This window comes from Chrysochloris asiatica, unplaced genomic scaffold (assembly GCF_000296735.1).
Source record: "Chrysochloris asiatica unplaced genomic scaffold, ChrAsi1.0 scaffold00068, whole genome shotgun sequence".
Lineage (NCBI taxonomy): Eukaryota > Metazoa > Chordata > Mammalia > Afrosoricida > Chrysochloridae > Chrysochloris > Chrysochloris asiatica.
In genome coordinates this window covers 4920745-4940510 of record NW_006408586.1, presented here as the reverse complement: position 1 = coordinate 4940510, position 19766 = coordinate 4920745, and the positions used below count along the sequence as shown (strand labels likewise).

General features: G+C 35.2%; 1 pseudogene; it reads left to right on the top strand.

Annotated features, from left to right (window-relative positions):
* The first annotated feature begins 3836 nt into the window (after nucleotides 1-3836).
* On the top strand, nucleotides 3837-5139 carry LOC102842992 (annotated as a pseudogene).
* The last annotated feature ends 14627 nt before the right edge of the window (nucleotides 5140-19766 follow it).

Here is a 19766-nt window from a genome sequence, read left to right as displayed (position 1 = left end):
TCATTTGAAAATGTGCTGTCTTTGTTAAGATAATGAGGAAGTTACTCTGGGGGTGCATCTTGAGTCAATCTTTGAGGTATAAAAAGAGATAAAGCAAGTAAGCATAGAGAGATAGGGTAAATTAGATACTAAGACACATAGAGAGAGATTTTGAAGGAACCAGAAAGCAGAAGATGAAGAGATAGACAATTTTTTCTGTAGCAAACACAGAGAGAAAGCATTCCCCTAGAACTGGCATCCTGAGTTTACAATTCTAGCTTCTTAAATTATGAGAAAATAAATTTATGTTCATTAAAGTCATCCACTTGTGATATTCCCATTATAGCATCAATAGATAACTGCAACAGAATTTGGTGCCAGAATAGTGGGGTATAGGTCTAGCAGTTATCTAAAATGTGAAAGTGGTTTTGGAATTCTATAATGTTTAAAGGCTGGTGTGGCTTAAAATGTGTGAGAGAAAAATCTAGATTGTCTAGAAAAAAAACATTGGTGGAATTATAAATATCAAAGACAATTCTAATGAAGCCTCATAAAGAAGTGAAGACAGTGTTAGAGACAGCTTCTACAATCTTATAAGATACATATAGGACCAACAAAGGAATGTTGCTAGAAATGTTGTCGTTAAGTGTTCTTCTGGTGAAGCTTTACAAGGAAATATAATTGGACAATGGAAGAAGGGTAATGCTTTTTATGCAGTGACAAAGAACTTGATTGAATTGTGTTCAAATGTTTGATGGAAGGTAAAACTTGTAAGTGATAAAAAAAATAGGTATTTAGATGAAGAGATTTCTAAGAAATATCTTAAATAGTTATCAGGGTTTCTCCTTGTGGCTTATAGTAAAATACAAGCTGAAAGAAATGGACTTAAAATTAACTGGGCAAAATGTAAATCAAACTTGTTGCTGTTGTTGTTAAATGCCGTTGAGTTGGTTCCAGCTCAAGGTAATCCTGTTTAGAGTTTCTGAGGAGCAGCTGGTGAGTTTGAACCACTGACCTTGCAGTTCAAACTGCCCTTGATGTTGAGTTCTTATCCAAGGCATCATACCAGTCTTCCAAATCAAACTTAAAGATTTGGAAAATTCCATTGTACAAATTTTTAAGGATGTGGCTCCACAATCTTTTTTTTTACCAATAAAGCTTGAGAATGGTGGCTATCTCTAACTGTCACAGCAGAAAGACCATCAGGTTTCATTGGCGGGGATAGAAAAATAAGGAAAGTGTCTTGTCTACCTCTTGGGATTCTACAAGCCAGGCAGGAAACAGGCCAAAGGAACAATTCCTATTTTCTTCTAAGAAAAGAAGATGATCATGACTTGAGCAACTTTGAGATCAACAGGGATATTGGGAGAAACACAGGAAAAGAGATCTCCTCAGTTTCAAGGGTGGTGGGGAGCATTATCTTCTTGATCTCAAATATGGAGTCACAGTCTCATAGATTTCAAAGAATTGGATTATCACCAACTCCATTCAGGAGTTTGGGGTTTCTATGAAGGCATGTTAAGGGCATAGGGCCACTGCCCAAAGTCGAGGATGATGGTATAGGGTGCCCAAGAGGCAGAACAGGGCCTGTCAAGGCAGAGGGAGTGTGTTCTCCATTCAGATAGACTAGGATAATGTGACCACCAAAAATTGTGAGAAGAGAGTTAACATCCCTATAGGCATAAAAGGCTGGTCAAGAGTCCTCCACACATAATTCAGGTAGCAGGACCAATAGACAAAATCTAGAGGACAGGTCAATTGTCTATATGGTGTCAGAGAACAAAGCTTTATTTCAAAACTTGATAATTCTTTGGGGTTTTGGACTTGTTGGTGCTTGCTATCCCTCTTTCCCTCCATTTTTTTTTTTTTTTTCCATTTGTAATGGAATTGTCTACTTTGTCCTGTTCTACCATTGTACTTTGAAATCAGATACATTGTAATCACAATAGCATAGGTTCACAGGTGAAGAGTAATTTTGAGCTCAAATAGAATATGCCTAAAATTTCACACATCTTTTATTTAGATGCTTCAGGAGATTAAATGTACACCTTGGGAATGATTTAAGACCCCGAGGATCATGTGATCAGGTGAAAGTGTTTTTCATATGACAAGAATATGAATTTTATAGGTCAAGGTGGAATGCTATTCATTGAATTGTGACCCACCAAAATTTGTGTTGTAAATCTTAACATCTATGCCTGTGATTATAATCCCATTAGATAATTGGTTATATTTATTATATTAACAAAGAAGGATTAGCCTCTGGCAAATCTTGAATCAGTCTCTTTTGAAATATAAAAACAGAGAATTAACAAGTGAGCAGAGAGTGGTGGTAAGATAGATGCCAAGAGACACGGGCAGATATCCAAGGAACCAGGAAACAGAAACTGAAGCAACAATCCCTAGAGCTTGTGTTCTGAATTTCTGTTTGTTGTCATTTTCTTGTGGGTTTTTTTCTTATAGCAACTCTAGACAACTAAGACAACCTGATCATTGTATATCAAATTAAAAATTATCCTCAATTTGAAATCTTTATATTTATTTGAAGTCTTTGAATATAGCAGCCATAATATAACCATGTTAAAACACTGGTACTCCAATTAAGTCTCTGTAGGGGATTTGGTTATACCAAGAGACTTCTTCATTTTCATTTAAGGTTTTATTCACAAAAAGCAGGGGGTGGGAATGGAATCTCACTGATTTGTGACTTTTAAATTGTATGTTTTTGGAATGATAATAGAATTATCTCTAACTATACTGTGACCATTTGTTTTATTTTGTAACACAGTTGAATCTATAACTCTTCTCCTTCATTTTTTATTTGTAAATACTCATCAAAAATAAAAGCTTAAACTATGATTTCTAAAAACATCGTTAACAACCTAATGATACAGTTTTATTTTAATACTTAAAGCCAAGTTAAACAGTAGAGATGATACCAGGTTTTGATGTTATTTAAAATATATATGTAATAGGCTTTGGAATGATTAAGAAATCTATTATTCTTGAATAAAGCTATCATAAATATTCCTCATAGTCTATGTAGAAAACAAACAAACAAAAATTTCAGATATGAAACATTTCCTAGCTTTTTCATTTTTAAATAGTATATACTACTATGAAGATAAAACATGGGTCTTTGTAATACGTATACTTATGTTGTTCTTGTTAAGTGCTGTCAAGTCATTTCCAACCCATAGTGACCCTGTATAAAGTTTCCAGGGAGCAACTGGTGAGCTTGAACCACCAATCTTGTGGTTCAAATGACTTTGCAGTCCAGCGATTAGCCCATAGCACACCAGAACTCCACATATACCTGTATTTATGTATATATACATGCATACACTCTCATACATACATATATATATGTTCATTATATCTGAAATTTTTGCAGTGTGTAGACTTAGTACTTATAATTATCTTGGCTACATTGATTCAACACTGTGGAAGCTGCATATTTCATACTTATGAAAATGCTTAATGCAAACTGCACATGTTGTGTGTTATTAATGAGTGTGTAAAAGAAGGGATTGGAAAAATGTAAAACATTCCCATAAAGAATGCAGAGGCAGGTGGTTTATTTGTCCATGAAATAAATCTTTAATTAGTGCTTGTAGAATATGATTTTGTGAAACATTGTCTTTCCTACCACTAAAAGGAATTTCACTAAAATAAATAATTTCTTTATTTGCTGATAATATCATAAGTTTAAAAAATGCATACGTATGTTTCGGTCACAAACAAACTGATATATAGAAAGGAGCATACCCTTGTATGAGTAGGTGGCTGGGCGGATCACTGGAAAGCTTTTTTTATTTTAATGTGAGGTAGGGCCCCACAGTGAGCCCCCACCAACCATGTTACCCCTTCCCAGAGAGCAGTTGTCAGAGACAACTTCTTTCAAATGTAAACTCACAAACACGAAAATGAGTGTTGAAAACTAGGCTAAGATCAGTATGGCAGGTGCCAAGAGAGTGCCTGTGGCCAGTGCTCCTGTCTCCAAGCCGGGCTTGTGACCCAAAATAGCGCTTGGGGACATTGGGAACAAAGTCAATGAACAGCCACAGGCCAAATTGCCTCTGAAAAAGGAGGTCAAAACTTCAGCTGCTGGAAAAGTTCTTGCCAAAAATTTGCCAAAACCTCTGGAAAAGGCAATTTTGCCTGAGCCTGAACCAGAACCTGAGCCTGTTAAAGAAGAAAAACTTTCGCCTGAGCTTATTTTGGTGGATACTCCATCTCCCAGCCCAATGGAGACATCCGGATATGCTCCTGCAGAAGAATACCTGTGCCAGGCTTTCTCTGATGTAATTCTTGTAGTGAGTGATGTGGATGCAGAAGATGGAGCTGGTCCAAATCTTTGCAGTGAATATGTGAAAGATATCTATGGTTGTCTGAGAAAACTTGAGGAAGAGCAAGCAGTCAGACCAAAATACCTAGTAGGTCAGGAAGTCACTGGAAATATGAGAGCCATCCTAATTGACTAGCTAGTGCAAGTTCAAATGAAATTCAGGTTGCTGCAGGAAATCATGTACATGACTGTTACCATCATTGATGGTAGAATAACTGAACTGTGTTCCCAAGAAGATGTTGCAGCTGGTTGGTGTCACTGCCATGCTTATTGCAATCAAATATGAAGAAATGTACCCTCCAGAAATTGGTAACTTTGCCTTTGTGACTGATCACACTTACTCAAAACACCAGATCAGACAAATGGAAATGAAGATTCTAAGAGCTTTAAATTTTAGTCTGGGTAGTCCTCTGCCCCTGCACTTCCTTCGGAGAGCATCCAAGATTGGAGAGATTGATGTTGAGCAACATACTTTGGCCAAATATTTGATGGAATTAACTATGTTGGACTACGATATGGTGTACTTTCCTCCTTCTTAGATTGCAGCAGGAACCTTTTGCTTAGCACTGAAAATTCTCGATAATGGTGAATAGACACCAACTCTACAGCACTACCTGTTATACACTGAAGAATCTCTTGTTCCTGTTATGCAGCACCTGGCTAAGAATATACTCATGGTGAACCAAGGGCTTACCAAGCACATGACTATTAAGAATAAGTATGCCACATCTAAGCATGCTAAGATCAGCACTCTACCACAGCTGAATTCTGAACTAGTCCAAGATCTAGCTTAGGCTGTTGCAAAGGTGTAACTTAAAAAGTTCACCATAACAGTTGTATTATAATACTACAATATCTGCAAATAAAATTGGCACTGTGTGCTGTCTGTACATATTATGATACATTTGCTTACTTTTAATAAAGTTTATGATCCTTCTTCTTTAAAAAAATGATATACATATAAAACTCATCCTAACACTATTAATATTGAACATTGCAGTAGATTGTTTTACCCTGAAATTTGAGAAATAGAAGACCAACTTAGGGTAGAAAGTATAATAGAGGGAAAGAAGGTAAGGGCAATTAGAAAAGTTGAGAGGAAAAAAAATTACCTTTGGAAATATAAAGCTGGAGTTTCAGAAACTCAAACAGGATTAATACAATTTTTAGAAAATAGGAATTGGGATTTTTGACATTTGACAGCCAATTTTCATGGAATATAGCAAATGAAGAGTGTTTCAAATAGTTAGGAAATCATAGTCATGTGAAATGAAGAGGCAAGCAAACTTTAGAAGCATGCAAAATCACAGAATTCATCACAACTTAGCTACAGAAACAGGATTTTTAAGATAATTTTATTTTCAGCTAAATTTGCAAGAATATAGTCAAGTAGCTCTAACTATTGGACAGTAGGGCTATAGACTAGGAGGATAGATTATTAATAATAAAATTTCATTATGTAAGAGATTATTTGCAAATTCTCAGCTTCATGGTGTTCAACCATTGGCCTTGACTACAGAACCTCCAATAACTATGTTACTAATAGAAAAATAAAAATGCAAAAACTATCAAATAAAATAGTTTGAGTTTATTGATATGAAAATGTTGATCTGTCTTACTCTCATTCAAATGTTTCCAGTATAGTAGAATAGGTGTCAAAGGTCAGTTCTAACTACTAGCAATGCTCCTGGAAAAGTGCCATGCAAAGGAATAATTTCAGAGGTATAACACAAAGCTGGAAAAGGAAATGAAATGAAATAAAACAGTTCTTCTCTGAAGAACAAATACAAGCATCAAAAGAATGCTATTATCAACAAATAAATTCCACCACTGACAAACCTTAAGGAGTCCTGATGTGGCACTGTAGGATAAGTACTGGATCACAAGGTCACTTTGAACTGCAAGGTTGGTAGTTCAAACTTACCAGACACTCTTGGAAACCCTAAACTGTGTCACTATGAGTTGGAAATGACTAGGAGGCACTTAACAACAACAACAAAACAACTGTGACTGTAAACCCTCAATAACCAAGTGATAAGCTCTAGTAGCAGACTCAAGGTCAGCAGTTCAAAACTACCAGTTGTTCCGCGGGAGAAAGATGAGGCATTCTGCTTCCGTAAAGATTTGCAGTCTCAGAAACCCTGTGCAGGGTCACTATGAGTCAGAATCTACTCCATGGTACTTAACAACAAGAACAACAACATTTATTTAATAAATGTTTCCTATAAGCCAATTATGTCAGTATACTATAAACCACTTTTCAGTCATTGTGTTATACTGTGGTGATTCTCTTGTTGCTGTAATACTGGAAAGTATGCCACTGGTATTTTAAATAACAGCAAGTTTATACATGGTAGACAGGTTTCAGCTGACTCCAGTCTAAGACAAATGAGGAAGAAGGAGAGGCAAACTACTTCTGAATCTTCAGCCACTGAAAACTTTATGAATAGTAATAGAACATTGTCAGATGAAGTGCCAGAAAAGGCACTCAAAATACCACTGAGCTGTCTCCTCATAGTAAAATTGACCTTGATAACATGAATGGAGGAAAGCTTTCAGGATCTTCATTTGCTGATGGAGCACAACATAAAATGAAAAACAACTGCAAACATCCATTAATAATAGGAATGTAGAATGTACAAAGTATAAATCTAGGAAAATTTGAAGTTGTCAAAAATAAAATAGAATGTATAAAGACCTATATCCTAGGCATTAGTGAGTTGATATGTACTGGTGTTGGCCATTTTGAAACTGACGATCATATGGTTTACTATGACAAGAATGATAATTTCAAGGTGAATGGTGTTGCTGCCATTGTCAAAAATAGATTTTCAAGATTTATCTTGAAATATAATGTTGTCTGTGATAGGATAATATCCATATGCCTAAAAGGAAGATAATACTATTATTTACATTTACACATCAACCACTAAAACCAATGATGATGAAACTTAAGAATTATACCAACTTTTTCAGTCTGAAAATGATCAAACTGGCAATCAAGATATATTGATAATTGCTAATGATTGAAACGTGAAAGTTGGAAACAACGATGAAGGATCAGTAGTTGGAAAAAAAATGGCCTTGGTAGTAGAAATGATGCTAGAGACCACATGCTATAAGTCTGCAAGACCAATGACTTATTCATGGTAAATACCATGTTAAACCACATAAAAAATGACTATACACATTAATCTCACAGCGTGTGAAATATACAGGAACCAAATTGGTTACATTTGTAAGAAGATATGATGTTGTTGCTGTTATTGTTAGGTGCCAACGAGTCAGTACTGACTCATGGTGACCGTATGCACAACAGAACAAAACACTGCGTGATCCTGGGCCAACCTCACAAATGTTGCCACGTTTGAGCCCACTGATGCTGCCACTTTGCCAATCCATCTCATTGTAAGATATGATAGAAAAGTTCAATATCATCAGCCAAAACAAAGCTAACTACTGACTGTGGAACAGTCCATCAATTGTTTATATGCAATTTCAGGTTGAAGCTGAAGAAAATTAAACATAGTCCACAGAGGCAAAATATGACCTTGAACATATCACACTTGAATTTAGAGCCCATCTTAGGATCAGATCAGCTGCATTAGACACTAATAACTGCAGACCAGAGAATTGTGGGATGACATCAAGAATATCATACATAAAGAGTTGGGGATGACATCACGACTATCATACATAAAGAAAGCAAAAGGTCATTAGAAAGACATTAAAGAAAGAAAAAACCAAAATGGATGTCAGGAGGGACAATGAAACTTGCTGTTAAGTGTAAAGATGTTAAAGTCAATGGTAAAAATCAGGAAGTAAAATAGCTAAACAGAAAATTTCAAAAGGCAGCTCAAAAAGACAAAGTCTAATATAATGAAATGGGTAATAAATTGGAATTAGAAAAAAAAAAAAAAAAGGAAAGAACATACTCAGCATTTCTCAAGCTGAAAGAACTTTAGAAAAATCCCCAAGCCTTGACTTGCAATACTGAAGGATTCTATGGTCAAAATATTGAATGTTTCAAAGAAGATGGAAGGGATACACGAAGTCATTGTACCAAATGTTCAATGTTCAATGTTCAATGTTCAACCATTTTAAGTAATAGCATGCAATCAAGATTCCATTGAACTCAAGGATAAAGTCTTAGCTGCATTGAAGGCATTGGTGTCAAATAAAACACCATGAATTAACAGAATACAAATTAAAAATCTTACAACTAACTGGTGATGCACTGCAGACATTCACTCATTTATGACAAGAAATTTGGAAGACAGGTACCTGGCCAACAGATCAAAAGATATACATATACATGACCATTCCAAAGAGAGATGACCCAACTAAATATGGAAAATATAAAATAATAGCTTTAATATCACATGTAAATAAAATTTTGTTGAAGATTATTTTAAAAATGACTTCAATGACCTTACTACTAGAGAGCTAGACTCCAAGAAGAATTTAATTCAAAGGTTCCAAAAGTTGCCATGTTCCTTGACTCATGCCTATGTTCTTACTGCACTCTAATGATATTACAGTATGGAAGCCCTTCTGACTATTAAGGATGTGATAAGGATGAAAGTGTTGAAGTTCTAAAGATAAAAATAAATGGCAATCAGAATATCCAACCAGTCTATAGCCATACCACCCAGAACAAACACAATCAAATAAAAATGTTCAGCAAGTCTATCTCCTGAGTTTCAGATAAAAGCCTAGCTTATTAGGAAGTATATAAACTTTGAGGTTAGATGCTACGGTATAGTGTTATTTCTTAATCACATGATAGGTCTTCAAAGACTAGCTTCCTCATCTATAAACTGAGAGTTAGAAAACAAAACAAAAAACTGTGTGGTAAATTGAAGGCTATGGGTAATCTTGTAATATACCTGATTTTGCTTAATACCATGGACTTCACATTACAAATACTGATAGATACTTTTGTATTCACAAATGCATAGATGAAAGATCAAGATCACACATTTCAAGAAGTGGCATCAATTTCTTATGTTATAAAGTCATTGTTTTTGCCCTGGTGAGAAATTGAACCAGAAAGTTTCTTTGTTGTTTTTGTTGCTGTTGTTGTAAAGAGCTGTCAAGTTGATTCCAACTTGTAGCAACCCTTTATAGGGTTCCAAAGGACCTTCTGGTGCATTTAAACTGCTGACTTTGTTGTTAAGAGTTAAGGGCTTATCCTGAAGTATCACATCAGGACTCCAGACTTCTATACTAGGTCTATAATTAACTTACTTTGTCAACTTCTTGTTTAACAAGATTTATCTACTTTTACCTTATTAATGGACAAAGTCTTCTCTTCCTTCATTATTTTCCTATTGCCTTTGTTTCTCAACTGGCTGTCTTCCCCTAAAATAAGGTCTTAAAAATGGAGCTAGAAATGCAAATGCTATTTTGAGATGTTTTTATGGTTAAGAGACTTCAAGCTGGTTCCAACTCATAGCATCCCAGTGTAAGGTTTCTGAGGAGTGAGTGGTGGGTTTGAATCGCTGGACTTAACAATTAGCAGACCAGTGTTTATGCTATAGCACTACACCAGGACTCCACACACAAAAAATTATCTTCCCTACAAGCATCTATAGATTCTGTTTAAGCATTTTATTACCTTGAGGATAATCTTTCTGAATATTGTCACTGCAACAGGGAATTAAATAAATGTATCAATAAAACACCATATGAGTAAAATATGCAAAAATGGAATTGTTTAAGTGAATGATGACAGATAATTCCACAAGAGAAGATTGGGGAAAAAAATGCAAATGATATCTGGAAGGTTATTTGCTAGGCACTCACTGATAAATTTTGCTGGTGTTATTTTGTATACTGCTTTTAATAGGAAAGGTACAGTTTTTTGTTTTTTGTTTTTTTTGAATTTTATATAGTTGAAAGAAAATGCTTTGTTATGTTTTCACATTGTTGTTAAAGTGCAATCAAGTCAGTTCTGACTCATAGCAACACTGTATATTGTTTTATAGGAGTTGTTGGTGAGTTTGAACCACTGACCTTGTGGTTCAAAATGATCTTTTGGTCCAGTGCTTATCCTATAGTGCACAGATCCTTCAATTATAGTTAGTAGTGAAGCTTATAGAATAAGCACTATCACTGGGAATGGGGGAATCTCATCCTAAGCTAACAGCATTAAACTTGGTGAGTCCTTTAAGCCTATGATTTTGTAAATCCTTTCACGTAATGGATAATTCTACAGCAGAAGACAACTTAAGTATAGTGGGATAATGCAGAGATTTTGAATTTAAATTACTCTCTACGTTTCTCATTATTTTTGGATCTTAATTTTAGTTTGTTCAGCACAAAATACAAGGACACATAAAATAAGACAATATAATTATTTTAATACAAAATGAACCCCCTAGCTCACACAATTTTAAAACTAGAAAGGGACTACTTACTTATTGTATTCTGGGATGAATTGTAGCTCAGAGAGGTAAAGCAAGATGATCAAGATTTTAAATATTTAGCTGTTATTGAAAGATTAAAACCAGATCGTTCTTTATTTACAGGCCTAAGGTGTTTCCAGCATTTGCCAAGGTGCTGCTAAAACTGAAAAATTATTGATACAGGATGACAGTACAGAATTTAATGTTTGAAAAATCAGTGAAAATTTAAAGAAATTGTTTATATTATTTTAAATTTTGATTATAATAAAATAAGACAAAAAATCTACTGTTCTTTCTTAAAGATTGATATAATTTATTTTAAATACTATTTATGAAGTATTATTAATTTTATCAATTATTTAATATCCATTTATCATAGAAAGAAATGTTGACTCATATAAATCTAAACATAAAGATGAAAAGTAAAATGTATAATGGTTGGATTATTTTCATTGTATAATGTTGTTGTTGTTAAGTGCCATCAAGTCAATTCTGACCAATAGCAACCCTGTATAGGGTTTCCAAGTAGGAGTGGTGAGCTTGAACCACCAACCTTGCAGTTCAAATGACTTTGCAGTCTGGTGCATTAGCCCACAGCACCACACTTACATGTTTTATATTATATGCATTTCCTATTCAATTATGATTATTTAATGATTTTTTATTGAATATTTGATAGCAAACCTACCAGCTGCTTCTTTGCAATCCTATACAGGGTTGTTATGAATCAGATCTGACTCAATGCCACTTAACAAAACATTCATTTATAGTTGGTAAGTGTAAAAAAAAAATGATTTGTATTTATCATTAGTACACAATTCACATAGGATTAGTGTGTGTTTACTACAAGAACACTGATCAGTCTATCACAGAAGTGTATTTATAAGTACTATAAGGTTCTTACAAGCTTTAAGAAAGACTTTTATAAGCCTTCTCAGAAGTTCAGAGTACTTTATTGATATTGGCTCATTAATCTTCACAGAATCCTTGTTAAGAAAACAACAAGTATTATCACTTTTCTACACAGAGAGCAACAAATAATAGAAAGGTCAACTGTTTCATCATGTGTTTATGGTGAAACAGGAGTGAAACCAGGCACACATCAGTGTAAGCAAAAGTATATCCACATACCCTGAGCTAAATCTCCCTTCTCCAAGCTTCTTTAATAACAATCACTGGAAATTCTTATTAAAGTACATATTCATCATACACTGCAAGGAAAAACAAAAGGAAATTGAAGAAGATGTCTATAGAATAAAAGACTTAAAAGGTATGTGAATCAAGTGTATTGTTTGATGCTTGGATTGTGATTTAGACAAACTTTGAAAACACACTTATAAAAAAAATGGCAAATCTGAATAGTGTTTGGGTATTTCATGAAGTTTAGTAATTTGGGGTTATTTTTAGGTATGGCAGATATTGTCACATTAAAAGAAGAATCTTTTCTTCCTGAGATATATTCTAAAATATGAGGGTGAGTCAAAAAGTATCCACACTGGTTACTTTAAAATGTTTTTCCATAGCTATGGCTGATGACATTGAGAATGCACGTAAAACGATCCTGTCAAATAGACGAAGAGACAGTGGATTATGGAGAAAATCATTTTCAAATCAGCCATGGCTCTGCTATTAAATAATCCAGACTTAGGATTCCAAAATTTGTCTGAAACAACCCAAGCAAGAGCACAAACAGCAGTGTTTGGACGTCTGCAAACATTTGGAACAATACTCAAAAGAAGGGAAAAATAGCTTAAACAGAGTTACTTGTGACAAGACAGGATTTATTTAATGAGCCTGAGAGTAAATGGCAGAATACGGAATGGAAACATACTTAATCACTGACCTAGTAAAAAGTTGAAAAGTCAACCATCTTCTGGAAAATGTATGTTTACAGTTTTACAGGATTTTCAAAGACCAATATTGGAAAACTATGGGGAAAGAGGCTCAACATTCAACATGCTCTTTACAGGAAGCTGTTCACTGAAGATCTGAAGCCTAAACTTCAGATTAAGCACAGAGGACTGCTATTCATGGGCTTTGTGATCACACATGACAATGCACATCCACACACCTCTGCCCACACTGTTGATACTCTTCAAAAACTTTTGTTTTGAGTTGTTAAAGCATCCTCCCTATAGCTCTGATCATGCTCCATCAGACTTTCAACAGTTTAGTTCCCTGAAAACAGCTCTTCGAGAATGAAGATTCTCTGATGAAGAAGTGAAGACAGTGGTGCATTCGTGGCTCGAAGCTCAGACTAAAACATTTTTTAATAAGGGAATATGAAAGCTTGTTGACAGATTGACAAAGTGTATTGAAAAGGAAGGAGATTATGAAAAATGAGACCATAAAAAGAACAACATGAAGAAGATATTATGGACATTATACAGCTTTATTATTTAATTTTTATTCTAAGTATATTAGAGAAAACTTTTAAACAAAGAAAGGTTATTGTTAAAAAATTCCCATTGTAAATTTAATAACATATTTTTCTTTCATTTTTACTACAGAAGCTTTTTAATTTTTTTATTTAGATCAAAATTAGTAAGTCTTTACAAATGATGCTAACTCATGGCAAGTTCATCCTTGTATTACTGATTAGAACTTTTCCAGAAGATTTTCTTGACTGTGACCTTTATAGAAGCAAATGGCCAGGCTTTCTTCTATGGGACCCCTGGGTGGGTTTGGAACCATCTATCTTTTGCTTAGCAAATGATGGAAAACCACTTGCACCTCTTAGGCGCCTTTAAACTTGGATGTTGTTGTTATTGTCAGGTGTTGTTGACTTGGTTCCAATTTATAGCAAACCTCTGCATAACATAACAAAACATTGTCAGGTCCTGCCCCATCCTCATAATCATTGTTACCTTTGAGCCCATTGCTGCTGCCACTGTGCCAACCCATCTCACTGGGGCTTTCCTCTTTTTTGTTGGCCCTTCACTTTACAACACACGATGCTCTTCTTCAGGGACTGGTCTCTCCTGATATGTCTAAAGTATGAGAGATGGAATCTCACCATACTGGGTTACAATGAGCAATCTGGCTGTATTTCTTCCAACAGAGATTTGTATGTTCTCCTAACAGTCCACAGTACTTTTAATTTTATTCTCCAACACAATAATTCAAATGCATCAGTTGTTCTAGGATCTTCCTTTACTCATTGTCCAATTTTCACATGCATATGAGTCTCTTAAAAATAGCATGGCTTGGGTCAGGTACACCTTAGTCCTCAAACTGACATCTCTGCTCTTCAACATTTTAAACAGGTCTTGTGCAGCAGATCTGCTTAATGCAGTATGTCTATTGATTTCTTGACTGTTGCTTCTATGAGTGCTGATATTGGATCCAAGCAAAATGAAGTTTTTGACAACTTGAACTTTTTCTCCTTTTACCATGATGTTTTTAACTGCTCTAATGATGAGGGGTTTTGTTTCCTTTATGCTGAGGTACAACCCATACCAAAGGCTGTGGTCTTTGATTTTCATCAGTAAGTATTTTGAGTCCTCTTTGTTTTCAGAAACCAAGGCTGTATCATCTGCAGATCATAAGTTATTAATGAGTTTTCCTAAAATCCTGATACTATGTTCTTCTTCATATAATCCAGATTCTCTGTTTATTTGCTCAGCATACAGACTTGTTGTTGTTGTTAAGTGCCGTCGAGTCGGTTCCGACCCATAGCGACCCTGTACAGGGTTTCCGAGGGTGTAAATCCTTACGGGAGTAGAAAGCCTCATCTTTCTCCCGCGGAGCGGCTGGTAGTTTCAAACCGCTGACCTTTAGGTTCGCAGCCCGATTCGTAACCACTATGCTACCAGAGCTCCTTCTTAAGTATGGTGAAAAAAATACAACACTGGTACACATATTTCCTGATTTAAAACTATTCACTGTCCCTCGTTCTTTTAGAACGATTCTCTCTTGTCAGTGTACAGGTTCCTCATGAGCACAATGTAGTATTCTTCAATACCCAATCTACATAATCTTATCCACAGTTTTTGTTGTTGTTGTTGTTGTATTTTATGATCCACACAGTCAAAAGTCTATTCATATTCAATAATGCACAAATAGGCATCTTTCTGGTATTGTCTGCTTCTAACCAAGATCCTTCTGGTGTAAGTAATAATATCCCTCATTCCAGATCTTTGTCTGAATCTGACCTGAACCTCTGACAGTTCCTTGTTGACATGCTTTGCAGCCATTTTTTCCCATTTGGTTTAGAAAATTTTACTTGCATGTGATATAAATAACATTGTTTAATGATTCTCACATTCCATTGGGTCACTTTTCTTTGGAATGGGTGCAAGTTTGTATTTCTTCCAATCATTTGGCCAGGTAACTGTCTTCCAAATGTTGTGCTTCCAATGCTGCACCAACTTGCTGAAATATTTCAATATATAGTCCATCAATTCCCAGAGCCTTATTCTTTGCCAATGTCTTCAATACAACTTTGACTTTTTCCTTCAATACTTTTGTATCTTGATAATATGCTACCTCAGGAAATGGTTGAACATCAACCATTTCTTTTTGGTACAGTAACTCCGTGTATTCCTTCCATCTTATTTGATGCTTTCTATATCATTCAATATTTTGCCCACTTGTTGGTATGTGCCATCAAGTAGTTACTGACTCATAGTGACCATAAGCACAATAGAAACAAAACCCTACTTGTCCTGGGCCAACCTCACAAGCATTGCTACACCTGAGCCCATTGCGGCTTCCATTGTGCCAATCCATCTTGCTGGAGGGCTGCCTCTTTTTCTTTGGCCCTCCACTTTGTCAAAACTTCTCCAGTGACTGGTCTCTCCTGACAATATATCTAAAGTATGAGAGATGAAATCTGGCCATCTTGGCTTCCAAGGAGTACTCTGGATGCATTTATTACAAGATAGATCTATTCATTCTTTTGGTAGCCCATGACACTTTTAATATTTTCCTCTAACACCATAACTCAGCTGCATCAATTATTTTACGGTCATTTTCATTCACTGCCCAACTTTCCCATGCATATGAGGTTATTGAAAATATCAGTTGCATCTTAATACACAAACTGATATTTTTGTTCTCCAATACTTTAAAGAGGTCTCGTGCTGCTAATTTTTTTAATGAAATATGTCGTTTGATTTCTTGACTACTGCTTCCATGAGAGTTGATGGCTGAACTAAGCAAAATAAAGTCACTGACAACTTCAATCATTTCTCCATTTATATGGATGCTGCAGTCTGGTTCAGTAGTGAGCATTTTTGTTTTATTTACATTGCAATGCCACCCATACAGAAGGCTGTGGTCTTTGATCTTTATCAGTTAGTTGTTTAAGTCCTCTTCATTTTCAGCAAACAAAGTTGTATCACCTGCATATCACAGTTTGTTAATGAGTCTTCCTTCAATATTCCACATTTTTCTTCATATAAATCAACTTCTTTATTTGTTCAGCATACAGGTTGAATAATTATAGTAAAATAATACAGCCCTGGTGTATATGTTTCCTAATTTAAAACCATTTGGCATTCCATTATTCTGTTTGAACAACTGCCTCTTGGTCTATGTACAGGATCCTCATGAGCACAATTAAAAGTTCCAGAATGCTCATATTTTGAAATGTTGTCCATAGCTTGTCATGATCCATACAATGCAAAGCCTTTCATAGTCAATAAAGCACAAGTAAACATCTTTCTGATAGTCTCTGCTTTCTGTCAAGGATCATCTGACGTCAGCAATGATACCTCTTGTTCCATGTCCTCTTCTGAATCCAGATTGAACCAATGGAAGTTCTTTGTCAATGTATTGTTACAGCTGTTTTTGCATTACCTTTAGTGAGACTGGCATGGGATATCAAAGATATTGTAAAATTATTTCCACATTTCATTGGGTCACCTCTCTTTTAAAATGGACTAAGTACAAGTTGGTTGGCCAAGTAGTTGTCTTCCAAATTTCTTGGCATAGATATGTGAGTGTTTCCAGTGTTCCATTAATTTTTGGGAAGATATCAGTTATCAATTTGTATTCCATCAATTCCTGGTACCTTGTTCTTTGCCAATCCCTTCAATGAACCTTGGACTTTTTCTTTCAGGATCATTGTCTCTTGATCATATGCTACCTTTTGAAATGGTTGAATGTTGACCATTTCTTTTTGATTCAGTGACTCTGTGTATTCCCTCCATCTTCTTTTAATGTTTCTGCATCATTCAGTATTTTTTCCATAGAATACTTCAATACTGCAAGTCAAGATTTAAATTTTTTCTTCAGTTCCCTCAGCTTGAAATATGCTAAGAATGTTCTTCCCTTTTGGTTTTCCAACTCCAGGTGTTTGCACATTTCATTATAATATTTGATGTTGTCTTCTAGAACTGACCTTTGGAATTTTCTGTTCAGCTCTGTACCTCCTTATTTATTTTTGCTTTACCATCTCTATGCTTGAGAGCAAGTTTCAGAATCTCTTTTGATATCTATTTTGGTTTTCCTTCTTTCTTCTCTTCTCAATGATCTTTTACTTTCTTACTGTGTGATGTTCTTGATGTCATCCCACAACTCTTCTGATCTTCAATCTTTAGTGTCTAATGAATTAAATTTGTCCTTAAGATGAGCTTTAAATTCAGGTGGGATATGTTCAAGGTAATATTCAAGGCCACCACTCATCTCTCAGTTTCTTGTTCTGTGGTGGCTGTGTGTGTTATGATTCTTGAAGCTATGCCACCAATATTTTATATACCAGAAGGCTCACCCATGTGAGGCAGGTTTTAGCTGAGCTTCCATATCAAAACTGACTAGGAAGGGGAGAGTTAGACTATGTTGGAATATTTAGTCATTGAAAACCTTATGAATATCAATGGAACACTGTCGGTACTAGATTACTGAATATTGAATATTATTGAATACTGAGATATAATGGAGCGCACCAGAATAGTGTCAGATATAGTGCCAGAAGATGAGCCCCTTGGGTTGGAAGACAGTCAAAATGCGACAAGGATAAGTAACTTCCTCAAAATGGAGTTGACCATGATGATGTGAATGGAGGGAAGCCCCTGGCACCTTCATTTGATGATGGGATAAAAATAAAAATGCAGAGAAACAGTTGTAAACATCCATCAATAATCAGAACATGAAATATATGAAATATGAATCTAGGAAAATTGAAATTTGTCAAAAATGAAATGTAACTCATAAACATCGATACACTAGGCATTATAAGCTGAACACAACCTGCATTGACCATTTTGAATTTGAAATTCACATGGGTTATTATGCCAGGAATGATAAATTGAATAAAAATGGAATCACATTCATCATCAAAAAGAACATATCGAGATCAGCCATAAAGTACAACACTGTCTGTGGTAGGATAATGTCCAAACACAACTCAAAATGAAGAGAAATAGCTGTAAACATCTATAAATAATCAGAACATGGAGTGTACAAAATATGATTTTAAGAAAAATGGAAGTTGTTAAAAATAAAATGAAACACATAAACATTGATGTTTTACATATTAGTGAGCTGAAATGGACAGGTATTGGCCATTTAGAATCTGATAACCACATGGTTTACTATGCTGGGAATAATAAATTGAGGATGAACGATGTTGCATTCATTGTCAAAAAGAACATATGCAGATCAGCCATGAGGTACAACTCTGTCTGTGATAGGATAATATCCATGTGCCTACAGAGAAGACCAGTTAATACTACCATTATTCAAAATTATGCACCAACCACTAAAGCCAGCGAGGATGAAATAGAAGAATTCTACCAACTTCTTCAATCCAAAATTGATCAAACATGCAATCAAGATGTATTGATCATTACTGGTGATTAGAATGAAAACGTTGGAAGCAAAGAGGAAGGATCAGTAGTTGTAAAATATGCTCTTGGTGATAAAAATTATGCTGGAGATCGCATGATAGAATTTTGCAAAATCAATGATTTGTCATTTCAAATACCTTCTTTAGACAGCATAATGGAAGACTACACATGGACTACGCCAGATGGAATACACAGAAATCAGATTGACTACACTTGCAGAAAGAGATGATGGAAAAGCTCCATATCATCAGTCAAAACAAGGCCAGGAGGTGATTGTGGAGGAGACCATCAACTGATCCTATGCAAATTCAAATTGAAACAAATGAAAATAAGCCCATGAGAGTCAAAATATGATCTCAAATATATCCCCATTGAATTTAGAGATCATCTGAAGAACAGATTTGGTACATTAAACACTAAATATTGACAGTTAGAAGAGTTGTGGGATGACATCAAGAACATCATACAGGAAGAATGCAAAATGTCATTAAGAAGACAAGAAAGAAGGAAAAGATCAAAATGGATGTCAGAAGAGACCTTGAAACTTGCTTGTCAGTGTAGCGATGCTAAACCAAATGGAGGAAATGAGGAGGTACAATAGCTGAACATAAAGTTTCAAAGGTCAGTTAGAGAAGAAAAGTCAAATATTACAACAAAATGTGCAAAGATCTGGAGTCAGAAAATCAAAAAGAAAGAACACGCTCAACATTTGTTAAGCTGGGGGAACCGAAGAAAAAAATTAAGCCTTGATTTTCATTACTGAAGGGTTCTCTTGGCAAATTATTGAATGACACAGAAAGCATAAAAAGAAGATGGAAGGAAAACACAGAGTCACTGTACCAAAAGGAAATGGCTCATGTTCCACCATTTCAAGAGGTAGTATATGGTCATGAGCCAATGATACTGAAAGAAGTCCAAGGTGCACTGAAGTAATTGGCTAAGAAAAAGGCACCAGGAGTTGATGGAATAAAAATTGAAATTGTTCAAGAAAATGAGGTAGCACTGGAGGCAATCACTCATCTATGCCAAGAAATTGGAAGACACCTACCTGGCTGACTGATTGGAATAGATCTGTATTTGTGCCCATTCCAATGAGAGGTGACCCAATGGAATGTGGAAATCATAGGACAATCTCTTTGATATCCAAGCAAAATGAAAAATTTAACAACTTGAAGCTTTCCACACTTTATCATGTTTATTGGTCCAGTTGTGAAGAGTTTTGTTTCCTTCACATTA